Genomic DNA, 13,690 nt, shown 5'->3' on the forward strand with positions numbered 1-13,690 from the left:
TTGATTTAGATGATGATTCTTCAAATTGGAGAATTGAAAGAAAATATGGAAGTAGAAGAAGAAAAGGGAAATGAAAAAGAAAAGATGGGGTGGGAGGTTGACTAGTCAAAGGCTAGTCACCTCTTTGATCACTTGGCAAAACTAGTCCCTCAAGTTTGGTTTCGGGTGCGTAAAATTTCCTAAACAAGGTAATTTAAAACGCGTATTAACGGGAGATGTTATAAACATATAACGGAGTTTAAAATAGTATAACGGAAAAAGGCGGGATGTTACATATCTATCTAAACATAAATTAGAGTAGCTGAAGTCAATAATTAGTAAAATGCCATTTGAATTAAAGAAGTAACATTATTAACTATCATAATAAATATCATCAATTCACAAGTAACTAACCTTCTTTGACAATAATAATTGCAGCTGGACGATAGTCTTCCACCACCTCTGGAATTTCATATATTGCCGATGGGCGGGGATAAGAATATGGGGTGTAGGTTGCATATGGCATTATGACTTTCCAATTGTTTAATATGGTTGCTTGTAGTAACAATAATGTTCACTTTTATCCCCTTTGACATGTTCGACCCATATGATATCTCTTTTATTTGACCCGTTAAACTAAATGGTCTAAATGCAGATTATACGTTAAATCTATATAGCCACCATTTATCCTTGTTTCGACTCAATGTTGATTATATTAAAACGCAGCAAACTGATTTACAAATGCAACTAAAACCAAATCAATTAACTTCATTTTCTTGCTCGAGTTTTCTATCCCAAGCTGAGGTATCCTGTTAGGTATCAGAAAATGTTGGGCATCACATTTCTGGAACATGGAATACCATAAAAATGGTTAGTTTCGCATAAGGTGTGTCTAACATTATTATAACATATAAAATCCATTCTTTCGTATGTTTATGAGCATTAAAGTAAAATGAAATTATTTTTGTAATCCTGAATAGAACAACTTTTCGTGTCACTTGACGTTTAAAAGTGAACGACTATTTGACCATTTAATGCCTATATAATTATTTGTAGGTAAGTTAATTGGTGGAAACTACTTTTTTAAAGCTATTTTAAAGCTAATGTGTGCTTCACTTTAGTTTCCAAACCATTTGGTCAAATTCCCATTTTGAAACTGGTGCTGGACAATTAGTTGTCAAACCAAAAGTATTAATTCGATACCCAAACCACAACTAATCACACTAAGAACTTATTTGTACATTGTAAAAATCCATATAATACACTTTCAAAACCAACCCATTTGACATTGATCCCAAACTGCAGATGGGTTAGGATGGCAATTTTAACCCATTTGACAACACACTGGTGGGATGACAATTCTAACCCATTTTGCTGTGATAATTTAGTAATTACCTAATTTTTTGATTACATTTATAATAATACCCTAATATACAACTATAGTCACACAAAAAAAATATGAAAACTATGAATCAGATTGATTATGCATAATCATACCAATATTATGGATAATGATTTGATGATTAAACGCTGAGAATAAACCGAATGTGATGTTACCCTGATTGTTTCTCTTCGAGATGCCATCCTTCTTCATCCCAATTTTAGAGCAAACGATTAATTTTCTGTGCGTTCTTGATTATCTACTACAAATTTAGGACAAACATCAGAAACTAACAAAATTATACACATACTACAAATCACTGATTATATACATTTCAAACATAATTTAGTTTTTTTGAGATCCGTAATTAGATTTTTCTGGGCAATCTTTCACACGGTGGCCACTTTGTTTGCATATAAAGCAGTCTTTTCCCTGCAAAACAAATATAGAAAATAGAACAATTATGTAGGTTTAGCTTGCGTTCCTTCTTTTGGTGGACCACTCTCTAGTGCACCACTATCTCCTTTAATCTCCACATTTTCTTCAACCTGATACAACAACAAAGTTATAAATTTGAATAGAAAAACTTGTTTCATAAGTCCCAAAAATAACAATAAAACGTTTTTCATAAGTCCCAAAAATAACAATAGCACAACCTCGCGGGTTTCTATTTTAACAGTTCATCTTCATCTATGCATTCTTTGATGTTTTAATGAAGAAAGAACTACGCTTACCTACTTATTTTAGAGTGAAATAATTTGTTATCAATAATGACCAGTTTCGGATTGCTCATGTGATACATATTATTACCAGTAACTTAAACAACTGTTGTTTTCAACCAACTGTTTTAATTCATAGTTCTGTTAAGTTGCAGCATAATTACTATTACTAATCAACATCTTCTTCCTAGACTGAATAATTCTGAACATCAAACTCATAACTTTAAAAAATTAATTAAGAAAACTAAACAGACACCAATTACTATTCTTAAATTCACTACCTTACCTAAAAGGAAACACAAATAACCATAAAACAACTCCCAAATATATCAAAACAAACAAACAATATCCGACATTAAATCAATACACTACAAGTTTGACTTACCTAAAAGCTATAAGCAAACATGATAAATCCAATTAAACTCAAATAATTCATATTGCAAAATCATAATTCAACAGTTACATAATGCCCATAATATAGATGCATATAATCTATATATCGAATCAAACGTAAACACATATAGAATATCTGCACCTTTTCGCAATTTCTAAGTCATTGTTAGTTATATGAAAATAAGATGACCAAACAAAAAGAAACAAACCTTGTAACATAGAGATTATCTGCATATATACAAATTGTAGCCGAGATGATGATGACGATGATGATGATGATGATGATGAAGGATCGGTGTTGGGTCGTTCATTACCACAAGCTCTTAACATTGATTTTTGTACAATTATTAAATTTAAATCTGCATATGCTTCATCATCGCTGTTGCTCAAAATAATCGGTTATTTATTTCAATAATCAAAATAGAAACTTCTCTGAAGATTGGATCGATGAAAAAGATGAATTCATCTGGGTTTAATCTGTAGTCTCTCTGAAGAGGGATCCGAATGGAAACTTGAGGTCGATGAATTCATCTGGCTTTAATCTGTAGTCTCTCTGAAGATGGATCCGAATAGAAACTTGAGGTCCGGGTATTTTATTTTTAAGGGTTTTAGGTCCGCGTATTTATTTTAAAGGGTATTAAGGGTATAATTTTTGTTAAGAATGATTTATTAGCTAATATTTTAAGGGGATGATTAAGGACCGTTGGATCAAGGGGTATTATGATGTAATTTTCTAATCTAACGGTAATAAAGAGGGTTTTGAAAATAATTATTAGCTAATCGAGACCCTTTTTAATGTATATAGTGATAGTGATAGTGATGTTGTGGCAAGTCTAGGGGTGAACATTTGTATACTAAAAATGCTAGTATCTTTTTGTGTTTGTTCTTCTTGATTCGAGTGGTACAATGATCATACACGTCTTTAATTTTGTTGCACAACTTGCAGCTCATTTCGCAGAATCATGAGCCGTATGAATATCGCGTGCTTTCATCTTTAATGGTTACCCCTTTCGATCCTAAAATTCTATAGAAAAAATGAATTGCCCATTAGCAAATTAGACTTTAATTTAACTAACGTCAGCTTATCGATCAGCCGTGAAGAGATTTGACATTTGAACAAAAACCTTTGAGCATTTTCCAATTAATAGGAGTTTGATTTATGAGTTCAAATGGTTACCCTTTCATAATAATTTTTTGTCAGAATACGAGCTTTTGTATACTTGTAGTCTTTAGTGGGCTCAACACGTGTTGTTTTTGTTCTCAATAAAAGAATTATGAAAAAGTGCGATACTTGTAATGACAGAACTTTATACGGTCTTTTAAATTTATAGTGAATTTGGAAAAATAGATAGTGAATTTATATCTATTTAAGTTACGAATGTTTGAGCTTTTCAATCAACTAAATTGTAGTACATACGAACTATGACTAAAATGGTGAAGTCTGACATCATTTGCATTATTATCAACTATATACTTTGAGGATCAATCTAACTAACAATATATTTTTGGTGCCATGAAAAAAGTCGAAAACGGTCATGTAGTAATCTAATTAAGTCACATATATCTGAATAAAAAAAAAAAAAAAAAAAAATACTCTCCTCATAATAGCTTGACAAAAAGTCTTGACACGAAAGAAGTCCCTCAATCGAACATTTTCACTAGAAAGAAGATAGATAAGAGTCAAGGAATTTTGAAAGCGCCGCATCTACCTTAGCAGTTTTGTCAATAGAGACGAAGGATATGGAATATTTATTAACTGTTTATGCTCAACACGTAGTGGCCTGACTCCTTTAAGAGAGATCAGGAATTTGACTCCCGTTGGCTACATATTAACCCACAATTTCACCCCTGCCATGAAGTACCACTCATTCCCACATCGCGTTGGGGGGTAAAGGGGAGGGGTTTTTACCGTCCAGGCGTCCATGCCCCGTATGAGATCGGTGCGTGTTTCCTTCTGAGCACGCAGTTGGGGCGGGTATAGCAACTGCAGGAGGTGATCGCGTGGGTGGTTAAGTTCTCAATCCCCAACTAACTAACTGCTATCCAAAAAAAATATTTGTTCAAATTCCTCTATTGATACGTGGTGTATGTTGGTGAACAGTTGTTGATTAGATTATGGTTAAACGGTGATAGTTTTTCAACTCGGTAATTATTTTTCTCGGAATATTCTCTCTTGAGATCTAATAACACGGAGTAAATAAATAAGGACCATGAAATAATCGTGCGAATTATTGTTATATTTATATTATATTTATTTATATTTATATTTATAGTATTTTTTTCTTGGAATTATAAAATATTGTGGATAAAAGATCTCGACTCCACCTAACTCGCTGGTTCAATGATTCAATCTATATGCACATGTTGATGTTATATCGGGGTATTATACTTTATTTATTTTACTTCCATTTTCATTGGTCAAATTTGTAACGTCCCGACCAAAACCGTTATTGACGGCGCCGTTAACTTAGGTCCCGTTGCGTGGTCGTAGTCCCTATATGAGACTCGTTTGACCAAAATTATGTCGCATTCATTTGAAAGGTACAAGACTTGCAAGTTTAGTTTACAAAACCGTTCGACAACAAGTCTAAGTTTACAAAAGTCATAAAGTATAAATGAAATAACTTGCGACATAATTAGTTTAAAAACACAGTTGCTATAAATAGCGTAAGTATGTAAACAATATGTTTGAATCCAAAGGTGCTATCACTAGCGTATGTATGTATGTATGCTTGACCCCAAGCAAGAAATCAGAGTGTATGCATGCATGCTTGACTCCAAGCAAAATGAGTGTACGCGGAATCATGTATCAAATAGCCAAGTATGAACCTGAGAAACATATAGAAAACTGTCAACGAAAAACGTTGGTGAAATCATAGGTGTTTTAGTAAACGTTGTATTTGAACCACAAGATTTTGTATTTCCATAACGTTGATTATCTAAATCGTTTGCATTCCAAAAGTATTGTTCGCGAGCACCCAATTATCAAGACTTAACGTTTCCTTCCATAGAACCCCATCACAATAGTGTTAGAACATACACTGTTTCTCGAAAATATATTTCATCCGTAGACGGTAGCGAACCGTCCGTAATGAGGGTTTGTCAAACCCGTATGGCCACACAATATAAGTTCTCGCTTACACCCTGCAAGTGTAACTAATGATAATCGAATTGAGGATTTTTGTTCTAACTCGCTGTGGAATGTTTGTTTCCTTGTACTTGTGTTCAAAGTAATAAAGTATGTAGTATAAAACTGTATATGTTTCTCATCCCATAATTTAAAAGTATAAAAGTTGTTGAAAGATGGGACTATGATCTCACCTCGAGTGCACGAGTATAAATGTACTTCACAAAGTAAACGTGTGCATGAATGTTGCTTAGCCTTGACCTAAACAAGTAAGTTGTATCAATTAACCGGTTACGACACAAGGTCGGGTGAAATGTGTTCAATTAGTCCTATGGCTCATTACGACTCGATTAGTATAGCATGTGAATCACGTTGTCAAGTTTCATGCAAGAATCACGTATAAAAGCATGTTAGAACGATTGCATAAGAGTTTGGTTAAGTTTGACTAAAAGTCAAACTTTGGTCGGTCAAAGTCAACGAAAAAGTCAACACGTTCGGGTTCGGTCCCGAACTATTTTTCTGAGGTTTTTATTCATGTATAAGCATGTTAGAACAAGTCTCATGTGAATCGGGGGTGCGTAGCATAGCAAACATTATTCGAAAATTGACAAAATTGGACAGCCCACTATGGCGCGCTGCGCGGGTGTATGGCGCGCCGCGCCATTACCTGTGCAGAGAATTCTGGCAGTTTTCACACTCAAGCACGAATCCAACTTCAAATACCCATAAATCCTAAACCGTAAACATCCAAAACAAGTATCTTATATCGTTGGAAAGGTATTTTGACAAGGAATACAACTAACCACTTTTCATCAAGCATAAACATCATTTACAATAACCGAAAACTCATTAAGTGATCAATAAAAGTCCATTTTCAAAGTTTCAAGTTCATCAATCGCATTTTAAGTTTCGGGAATCCAATTCACACATATGATATGCCGTTTTGAAGGTAATGAAGCATACATTACTACTAAACACTAACAATTAACATTTCATGGCATTCAAGCATCAAAAGTTCATGTCAAGAACTATCAAACCCTAGTCAAACATCACAAAATCCTTAATCGGGTTTTTGAAGTTTTCTTAATCAACCTACGCATCAAAACGAAGCTAGTGATACTAGTAACACAATTAAAACATGAACTTTAACAATCAAACAACATTTAATCTTCCAAAATGCAAGATTAAGCAAACCCATTTCAAATGTTCAAACTAGTTGCTCAAAACAACAAATCGAGCAAGTAAATCATATATTCATGCTAGACACGAGCCATAGACACTAACTAACACCATTTCAAATCAAAAACACGAATTTAGAGAAATCTAGAGTTTTAGAATTGTTACCCAAACGAGATGAAGTTGGTATCAAATTGTAGAGGATGAAGAGAGGATTCCAAATACGTAATTTGTTTTGTTGCTAGCTCCCTAAACCGAATTTAGATGATGATTTTGTGTTTGAGGTTTTGAGAGAATAAAAATGGAAGTAATGAAATGGGGAGGTTGAAATGAATGGAGGAGGGTGAAGGTTGACTAGTTGACCTAGTCATCTCTTTGCCCTCTTGGCAAGTTTAGTCCCTCAAGTTTCAAAGCGGGTGCGGGAATTAACCAAACGAATATTTTGAAAACGCTCGAGTAAATGAGTGATGTTATAATTAAATAACGGAAATATTATGAACGTTAGTCAACGGAAACTACGAATTTAAATAACGAAAGGTATTATTTAAAAAAAAAAAGACGGTGTTAAAATAAATTTAACGGAAAAACGCGGGATGTTACATTATCCACACCTCAAAAGAAATTTCGTCCCGAAATTTAGTTGGAAGTAGTAGTTGTTGAATTTTCCTCGAGATCTTGCGTTGTAAATTCTACGGATAAGTGAAGGTACGTCCTTGGGCATTTCAACGAACTTCGACGGTCGGGATTTTTACGTTGGATTGAAGTTTGGTTTCACGATTCATAATTTCAACCGGTCCTCCTAGGAAGTGAAGTTTATCGTTGATAGTAAGTTCATCGAAGAGGATAACAAGTTCTTGTTTCGCGAGACACGCCCTTAAGTTTGATACGCATAATGTAGGATGAACGGAATTTGTTTGAGTCGGAAGTTTGAAGCAGTAAGTAACGGGCACAACACGCCCCAAGATTTTAAAAGGATCAAAATATCGCGAATTTAGCCTTCTATGTTTCCCGAAACGGATTGCACCTTCTCAAGGTGCGACTTTTAACGTTACGCGGTTGCCCACTTGGAATTCGAGAGGTTCACGTCTAACATCGGCATAGTTCTTTTGGCGACTACGATCCGCCTTGAGCCTTTCTTGGAATTGAAAAATTTTCGGGTTGTTTCATGAATGATTTCGGGTCCGGTGGTTCGCTTGTCACCTACTTCGGTTCAACAATTTAAGAAAACGACAATTACGGCTATACGGGTCCTCGAAAAGTGTGACGTTAATACTCGAATGAAAATTATTGTAGTAAGAGAATTCGGCTAAAGGCAACTACTTTTCTCAAGTAAATTGAAGTTGATAACGCAAATTCGTTTTATGGTTTCCAAGGTTTGAATCGTATGTTTGCTCGGTCCGTCGGGTTGTGGTTGATGTGTTGTACTCATGTTTAAACGTGGTCCCGAGGCTTTTTGTAAGGCACCCCGAAATCTAAAAGTGAAACGAGGATCTCGATCCGAAACGAGGTACATCTCTTTAAGGTATATTCGAAAGAGTTAGTTAGGACGTGAAAACGTTTGTTGGAACAAGTTTCTGTTTCTCAAGAATTTCGCGCCGCGGAAGATTTATCGATTTCCGAAAATGTTCGATAGGACTATTCACCCTCGAGGCGAATACTAGTATAGTGTGAAGAGTCTCTCTCTCCATTGAGAATTTAGATAAAATATTTCCTTAAACGGAAGTACGAGTGTAAGGCGAGAGAAGTTTTCGCCTCGATGTGAGCATACCAAGCATTTTGTAGTTCGTCTATAAAAACTATAAGAAAACGAGATAGTACACACGTGTAACATATGTTTGAAGTCGAAAGAATTTGTCATTCATTCGGAAGCATCAATATGGTTCGACAATAATCGAAGATGTGTCCCGGGCATGGTTGTTATTAGTATTCTCGGAGTTTTCGGATGTTCAAACAAGAAAAATAAAGTCATGTACATGGCACATGGTGGTGATTAGGTTGATCGAGTCCAATCACCATCACGTGTCACTAGAACTTTGGTGTGAATTACCGTAATATAACCACGTTGATCGAGTGTCGTTATATTACGCTAACTCATACCTCCATTCCCACATCACTCTATAGATTCGAGTTCGTGTAACCGTGAAGATCTAAAATGAACAAAATGTAACGACGTCTCAAACGTGACTCGTATTAAATCGAAAGAATTTCTGCAACTCTAAGGAAGCGTTCCCCGATGGAAGTGTATAAATGATTGTACACGTCAATGCGGTTCGAGTCAGACAATAATGTATTTAGGTATGAAAAGAGTAACGAGTCATGATAACGAGTAGTACGCAACCGTAGTGATAAATAGTGATGACGATACTCATCTAGAGTGGTGGTGGTAACTTTACAACACTTGTGGATAGTAAGCTGAGACGGGGTGGATAACAACCAAGGAGTCAGAATTCCCGAACTAGAGTGACTAACGAAGTCGTGGTCATCCGTACGCTTATAAACCTTGAATTCACGTGTGTTACCAAAAAGTGGCGGAATACGAGTTCGTATGATGAAGGTTGGGTACCATTAAAAAGTTTGCCTAAGAATGATTCAAGTATAATGCACAAGTAGTCAAGTAAGTGCTATCTATAGCAAATGTATGTCAGAATGCAATGGCTAACTATCCGGTTGTAGTCTAGATTCACTAATGCGTCCCAACGACTCTGTCAGACACACTAATGCACATCCTAGTTCCCTACAACCAACGCTCTGATACCACTTGTAACGTCCCGACCAAAACCGTTATTGACGGCGCCGTTAACTTAGGTCCCGTTGCGTGGTCGTAGTCCCTATATGAGACTCGTTTGACCAAAATTATGTCGCATTCATTTGAAAGGTACAAGACTTGCAAGTTTAGTTTACAAAACCGTTCGACAACAAGTCTAAGTTTACAAAAGTCATAAAGTATAAATGAAATAACTTGCGACATAATTAGTTTAAAAACACAGTTGCTATAAATAGCGTAAGTATGTAAACAATATGTTTGAATCCAAAGGTGCTATCACTGGCGTATGTATGTATGTATGCTTGACCCCAAGCAAGAAATCAGAGTGTATGCATGCATGCTTGACTCCAAGCAAAATGAGTGTACGCGGAAGCATGTATCAAATAGCCAAGTATGAACCTGAGAAACATATAGAAAACTGTCAACGAAAAACGTTGGTGAAATCATAGGTGTTTTAGTAAACGTTGTATTTGAACCACAAGATTTTGTATTTCCATAACGTTGATTATCTAAATCGTTTGCATTCCAAAAGTATTGTTCGCGAGCACCCAATTATCAAGACTTAACGTTTCCTTCCATAGAACCCCATCACAATAGTGTTAGAACATACACTGTTTCTCGAAAATATATTTCATCCGTAGACGGTAGCGAACCGTCCGTAATGAGGGTTTGTCAAACCCGTATGGCCACACAATATAAGTTCTCGCTTACACCCTGCAAGTGTAACTAATGATAATCGAATTGAGGATTTTTGTTCTAACTCGCTGTGGAATGTTTGTTTCCTTGTACTTGTGTTCAAAGTAATAAAGTATGTAGTATAAAACTGTATATGTTTCTCATCCCATAATTTAAAAGTATAAAAGTTGTTGAAAGATGGGACTATGATCTCACCTCGAGTGCACGAGTATAAATGTACTTCACAAAGTAAACGTGTGCATGAATGTTGCTTAGCCTTGACCTAAACAAGTAAGTTGTATTAATTAACCGGTTACGACACAAGGTCGGGTGAAATGTGTTCAATTAGTCCTATGGCTCATTACGACTCGATTAGTATAGCATGTGAATCACGTTGTCAAGTTTCATGCAAGAATCACGTATAAAAGCATGTTAGAACGATTGCATAAGAGTTTGGTTAAGTTTGACTAAAAGTCAAACTTTGGTCGGTCAAAGTCAACGAAAAAGTCAACACGTTCGGGTTCGGTCCCGAACTATTTTTCTGAGGTTTTTATTCATGTATAAGCATGTTAGAACAAGTCTCATGTGAATCGGGGGTGCGTAGCATAGCAAACATTATTCGAAAATTGACAAAATTGGACAGCCCACTATGGCGCGCCGCGCGGGTGTATGGCGCGCCGCGCCATTACCTGTGCAGAGAATTCTGGCAGTTTTCACACTCAAGCACGAATCCAACTTCAAATACCCATAAATCCTAAACCGTAAACATCCAAAACAAGTATCTTATATCGTTGGAAAGGTATTTTGACAAGGAATACAACTAACCACTTTTCATCAAGCATAAACATCATTTACAATAACCGAAAACTCATTAAGTGATCAATAAAAGTCCATTTTCAAAGTTTCAAGTTCATCAATCGCATTTTAAGTTTCGGGAATCCAATTCACACATATGATATGCCGTTTTGAAGGTAATGAAGCATACATTACTACTAAATACTAACAATTAACATTTCATGGCATTCAAGCATCAAAAGTTCATGTCAAGAACTATCAAACCCTAGTCAAACATCACAAAATCCTTAATCTGGTTTTTGAAGTTTTCTTAATCAACCTACGCATCAAAACGAAGCTAGTGATACTAGTAACACAATTAAAACATGAACTTTAACAATCAAACAACATTTAATCTTCCAAAATGCAAGATTAAGCAAACCCATTTCAAATGTTCAAACTAGTTGCTCAAAACAACAAATCGAGCAAGTAAATCATATATTCATGCTAGACACGAGCCATAGACACTAACTAACACCATTTCAAATCAAAAACACGAATTTAGAGAAATCTAGAGTTTTAGAATTGTTACCCAAACGAGATGAAGTTGGTATCAAATTGTAGAGGATGAAGAGAGGATTTCAAATACGTAATTTGTTTTGTTGCTAGCTCCCTAAACCGAATTTAGATGATGATTTTGTGTTTGAGGTTTTGAGAGAATAAAAATGGAAGTAATGAAATGGGGAGGTTGAAATGAATGGAGGAGGGTGAAGGTTGACTAGTTGACCTAGTCATCTCTTTGCCCTCTTGGCAAGTTTAGTCCCTCAAGTTTCAAAGCGGGTGCGGGAATTAACCAAACGAATATTTTGAAAACGCTCGAGTAAATGAGTGATGTTATAATTAAATAACGGAAATATTATGAACGTTAGTCAACGGAAACTACGAATTTAAATAACGAAAGGTATTATTTTTAAAAAAAAAAGACGGTGTTAAAATAAATTTAACGGAAAAACGCGGGATGTTACAAAATTAGTCAATATAGGTGAATTGCATTTCACACTCAAATACGGGAAAACCTCTTACTAAAACTAAATTTATATATTTTTATTTATAAATATATAGACATATTTTAAGTTTTTAAATGATTTTTTTCCTTTAAAAAACTACTGTCTCATGTTTATCCAACACCCAATAATAATAACTACTTGTTAGTTGTGGAGCTCTCGCTCCGTGTCGGGGGTTCCGTTTTAAATGCGAGTTAAAAAAAAAAATCTTAATCTATTTTGTAAAAAAAGATTTTTTCCGACATCTAACATTGAAGGATTGTTTCTTTTGTGAAAGTTGTTTCTTTTAGCGTTTTTTTTTTCAAAGTTAGTTGATCTATTTTGTAAAAAAGAATATTTTTCGACATCTTTTGTTAGCATCGAAGGGTTGTTCCTTTTATGAAAGTTGTCTCTTTTATCGTTGAGGAAAAAAAAAGGTAGTTGATTTTTTTTGTAAAATTTTTTTTTTCGACATCTTTTGGTAACATTGGAGGATTTGTTCTTTTACGAAAATTGTTTCTTTTATCGTTGGAGGGGAAAAAAGGTGAAAGGGGAAAAATACTCCTAATTAATATTGATGAATAGTGATAGACAGTTTTGTCTTTTAGATAGTATATAAATATAAATAAATATAAATATAAATATAAATATAAATATAAATATAAATAAATAAATATAAATAATAAATATAAATATAAATATAAATATAAATATAAATATAAATATAAAGAAAAAATTACGCCGTTGGTACCTGTGGTTTGCTCACTTTTTCATAAAAACACCTAAACTTTAAATTTTGCGTCGTTGGTACCAGTGGTTTCATTAAATTACCTAGTTAGTGCCCCAACTAACGGCCGTTTATTTTTAAAGGTTAACCCCTCACATGTGCCACGCATGTGAGGGTAATTTCGTCTTTTTATAAATTTGCAAATTTAACTAAACGATGGATAATTATAACTGAACGATGGATAAAATTAAAGGAACAGAGATAATATACATCTCAAATATGTTAGAAGAATTAACATCACAATTGTAGTTGATAAATATATCTACCATGATATGTGAATCAACACAAAGCTATTCAACAAACTTCAGTACAATCATTTTCTGTTGGAAATTAGGTTGAGCAACATTCTCTAGAACTCTGAAAACAATCATAGGAAAAAAGACTCCAATCTCTGCCTTCAATCCAGCTCTATATCTTGACACGAGGCTTATAAAAACGAGCAATAAAGCTGAAAAATGATCATAAGGGTTGACGCACTGTTTTTCAACAACGACAAGCATAAATACTGTCTAATAGCACCCAAAAATCTGTTCCAAATAGAAAAGAGAAATAAGAATAACACAAAAATAAAAAGATTAGTATCAAGCCACATAAAGATCAATTACAGTAAACAGAATCATAGGTAATAGAAGTGCATCTACTTATCTACTTATTACCATGATCGTTTGAACTTCCAGCCCTAAGACTTAAGATATAGTGGTCAAACTTTGCAACTACTCAATACCTAAGATGATAGACACAATAACCAACTTATTTGAGTTCCCTGCCATCATGGGTTTGAAGGATTCAAACTAGAACTTGTAGAAAAAAGAAAAAATAAATGCCCTGCCATCATCGTTATGAAGGACTAAATATTGGGCGCTCACTTTAGA

At 34.7% G+C, this 13,690-nt stretch overlaps 1 long non-coding RNA gene across 1 annotated transcript; it reads right to left on the bottom strand.

The window, feature by feature from the left end:
* Positions 1 to 543: 543 nt before the first annotated feature.
* LOC139898235 (uncharacterized) lies at positions 544 to 3,049 on the bottom strand. The gene is made up of 3 exons (XR_011776924.1): positions 2,682 to 3,049; positions 1,477 to 1,908; positions 544 to 823 (listed from the first exon to the last, which is right to left on the bottom strand). It is a non-coding gene; the product is annotated as an uncharacterized lncRNA (long non-coding RNA).
* Positions 3,050 to 13,690: the final 10,641 nt, after the last annotated feature.

This window comes from Rutidosis leptorrhynchoides, chromosome 3 (assembly GCF_046630445.1).
Source record: "Rutidosis leptorrhynchoides isolate AG116_Rl617_1_P2 chromosome 3, CSIRO_AGI_Rlap_v1, whole genome shotgun sequence".
In the NCBI taxonomy this organism is placed as follows: Eukaryota; Viridiplantae; Streptophyta; class Magnoliopsida; order Asterales; family Asteraceae; genus Rutidosis; species Rutidosis leptorrhynchoides.